This window comes from Carya illinoinensis, chromosome 5, assembly GCF_018687715.1.
Source record: "Carya illinoinensis cultivar Pawnee chromosome 5, C.illinoinensisPawnee_v1, whole genome shotgun sequence".
NCBI classification, from domain to species: Eukaryota; Viridiplantae; Streptophyta; class Magnoliopsida; order Fagales; family Juglandaceae; genus Carya; species Carya illinoinensis.
Genome location: NC_056756.1, coordinates 32,668,933 through 32,672,928, shown reverse-complemented (window position 1 = coordinate 32,672,928; position 3,996 = coordinate 32,668,933). Strand labels below are relative to the sequence as shown.

Here is a 3,996-nt window from a genome sequence, read left to right as displayed (position 1 = left end):
AAACTCTTTTTAAGCAAGATAGCATCACTTAAATTCAAAAAATCTCTGATCTACCACTAAATAATCAAAGACAGGATTTATTGATCTGGACTACAAACCATAATGGAAATTTTTCTGTCAAAAATGCCTACCACATAGCGGCAATCAACTCTAGCAACCTTTTGCAAAGTTTTTCAAGTTTACTATTTAAAAATCTTTGGAGGTTGAAAATTCATGATCGCCATAAGTTATTACTCTAGAAAATCTTATGAAATATTCTTCCTACCAGAGTACGACTGAGCAATGTTATCCCTCATCTCCTTTTTGAATATTGTACATTATGCAATGAATAAGAATAAACAACACTTCACCTTTTCATAGACTGTCCTATTATCCAGATCCTATGGCATCTAAGCAGCTGGCCTTTAAATCTCACATCATTGTCGATAAACTCTATGTCAGACTAGATACAAATGATAATCAACCCAAAACCAGCTTTGGGATTGAATGCTTCAGAAAAACATCAGATCCAACCATTTGCAGTAATAATGTTGGATTTATTTGGAGGCAAAGGAATGATATTTTCCACAATCATGCCCTTTTTACTCCGAGGAAAGCAAAAGATCAACTAGATCAGATGTGTCACGCATATAGACATGCATGGGAGCAAAAATTAAAAAGTTTGCCAAAGACTAAGTTGGCTACCTCCCCATGGAACCAATGGAGTTTTTCTTTCGACGCAGCTGTCAAATATTCATTTTCAACAACATCCGCAATATGCCGAGATTATGAAAGTAAGATCCTGGCATTCTAGAGCTCAAAAACCCAATCCACAAACTTAATAATAGTCGAAGCTCTAGCAGCCATTCTAGCTTCACAATTGGCAACACGTCTTCCAAAAATTCTATCAATCTTGGAGGGTATTGCGCAAACTATTATAATAGTCATTAGAAGTAAGGACTCATAACCAGTCTGGCAGATAACTCCAATTATTAATGACATTTGGAAAATCTTGCAACTTTGAAAAGATCGAAGAATATCCAAAATCCATTGATCAAAAATCAATGTGTGCACTCAATATTGGTGCAATGGATGGCAACCTTACTTTATGGATGTATATCCTTAGATAATCTTTCTAAATATATTTTTTATATTGACAATGGTAAGGATCCATCTTGATGATAGCTAGTCAAATTGAACATAATTTTACTATTTTAAACAAAACATTATCACAATTATAGACTGTTGTTAATAATTATATTTTATTTATTTATTTTTATATATATTTTTATTTTTATTTTTTAATTTTAAATTTTATCTCGATCAAGAATTGAACTGGAGAAGAATTGTATCTTAAAATTAATATGATGTTGAGGTGTTGCACATTGAAGATTAGACGTGCAAATGAATTCATGCAAGTGGACTTATTTAGTGGGCCCCATTGTGGAAGAAGCCTAATAGAAGACAAGTGTGCAACCGAAAAAGGAATGAAAAGACACGAAATTAACCAAGAAGTGAAAGACGCCAAACAAAAAGAAACGTGAACTAGTGAAAGATAGAAAAGGAGGAAGTAAAAAGAAAGATAGAAAAGGAAAAAAAGAATAAGCAAGCATGAAACGGAAAAGGATAAGAAGGAAAAGGAAAAAAAGAATAAGCAAGCATGAAACGGAAAAGGATAAGAAAATAAACATAGCTTCTAAGTCTATGAATAAGCATATACACTGCATGAGAGGGGGCAGCCGATGGTGTGAAATCAAAAATAGAAAGAAGACTGACTACTCAGCAGCATCGTGTACGGAATGAAGAAAAAAACTACAGTTCAACCTCCAATTTTACGGCTATGATTACGTTTTAAGATGAGTTTAATTTTTATTTTTCTTTATTTTCTTTTAAATATTTCCTTAATGTTTATTTACGTTGAAATTTTAGTATTTATTTTCTTGAAATCTCATTGATAATTAGTAGTATTATTTATGAGATTAATTTTTCTTCTTCAGTTATTTATGTATTCAACAATATATTATTCTTACTTCATATCAATTGAGAGAGATAGAGTTCTTGATATGAGTTCAATCATGTTTTCCTCATGATCTAGATTAATAATCTTGATCAATTGAGAGCCTAATTTATAATTTTGTTAAAAATAAAATTTTATATCTTTTATGATTTGTTTTAACAGATACAAGTGATGATTTGATTTTATATCTTTGAACGAAAAAGAACATATTTTAGATAGTTTTATAAAAAAGGGTTTCAACAATACTATTTTTCATGATAACAAGATTGATTTCTAGATTATTATATAGATGTTTGGGAAGAATCAATTTTCAAAAATGTATTATTACGAATAAATGGGGTGGATTCTAAAATCTTAGTTCATTCTCCATTAATAGTTTATTCATTGTTTATATTAGTTTACATATTTAGAATTTATTTTAATTCTTCTTATTGTGATTAGTTTATTAAATTAATTATGTCTTACTTTGATGGATTGATTATTCGATCTTAATTTCTTATTTTATTTTACTACTTATCTTTCGCAACAAGATTATAATTTATTTGGTTTATATTTGATTGGTTTTTTTACATTTTTACAAGTCCTTATAGGCTCAATCTCATACTTCCTAAAACTATACTTTGGTACGGTTTGTGTACTTGCGAGTACAGTTAAAATTTTATAATAAGTTTTTGACATTGTTGTTGAGGACTTGATTAGGAAAATACATTGAATATAGACCAAATTTATTTATCTACTAGTATAGTTAGTTTTTTTTATATAAAAAGATCAAAAATTAAAAAATCAGGAAAAAATAATTGCAAAATTGTGTGGTGTATGAAAATACAGATACGTGATCATACACATCGTCTCGTTAGTCTAACTTCTGATTCCTTGTCTACAATGGAGGAAAACTTTGAGGATACTAAAACTCTTAGAAAGTTGTTTTCACCTATTACTACCAACCCTCCATCATATATAGTGTTGCCTGCAACTACGTACTGTAGCACGTACACTTTGAGTTGAAGCTCCAAATAATTCAACTACTTCCTACTTTTCATGGTTTTAAGAGAGAAAGTAAGGATTTTCTTGAGATTTGTGCTACCTTTAGGTTCCAGAATTTTACTAATGAGTCAATTTGCCTATGCTTATTTAATTTTTCTTTGAAAAATAAGGCAAAGGCTTGGCTTAAATCTTTGTTTTTTAGATCTATCACTTCTTGGGATAATCTTGTCACAAAATTTCTTTCTAAATTTTTTTCAATGTCAACAACCAATGCTTTGAGAAGAGAGATTGCTGATTTTTATCAAGAAGACATTGAAAACTTTTATGAGAGTTGGAGAGATTTAAAGACTTGATTCTAAAGTGTCCCCATCGTAGTTTTGAGACATGGCGACTAGTACAATATTTTTATATTGGTGTAACTCAGACAAACTATAACATGATTGAGTCAATAACTCAGACAAACTATAACATGATTGAGTCAATGAATGGTGATGGATTTTTGAGTTTAACGTTTGATGAGGCATATAAGTTTCTTGAAAATTTATCGGAGAGCTCCCAACAATGGGACTTTCTACTCATAGAGAGAGATCATCCTAGATAGTCAAGAAAGGACGTTTGTATGAATTAAGTGAAGATTATTATATTAAGGTCAGATTAGACAATCTCACTCGTAAGGTAGAAGCTTTAACTTTAAGTAGAACCATGAATTCTGTCAATCAAGTCCAAGATGAAGCATGTTCTATCTGCTCTAGTCCCATGCATACAACACAAACATGTCCTTCCTCACAGGCTTATTCATAGTGCTATGATGAGCAAGCAAATGCACTAAATAGTTTTGGGAAGCCATTTGCTAGTCATTTTTCATATACATTCAACCTTAATTTGCAGAGTCATCCTAATTTTTTTTGGAGGTAGAATCAACCTCCTATGAATTTAGGTGGACCCCAGCTGTAGCAACAAAGTCAATTATGTTCACCTAATCCAAGTTATCCTCCTATTCCTCAATCTACTCCTCC

General features: G+C 30.9%; 1 non-coding gene across 1 annotated transcript; it reads right to left on the bottom strand.

Moving 5' to 3' along the window:
• Positions 1-3,250: 3,250 nt before the first annotated feature.
• Positions 3,251-3,358, bottom strand: LOC122312076. Its single transcript, XR_006242990.1, has one exon. It is a non-coding gene; the product is annotated as a small nucleolar RNA R71 (small nucleolar RNA).
• Between the last annotated feature and the right edge of the window lie 638 nt (positions 3,359-3,996).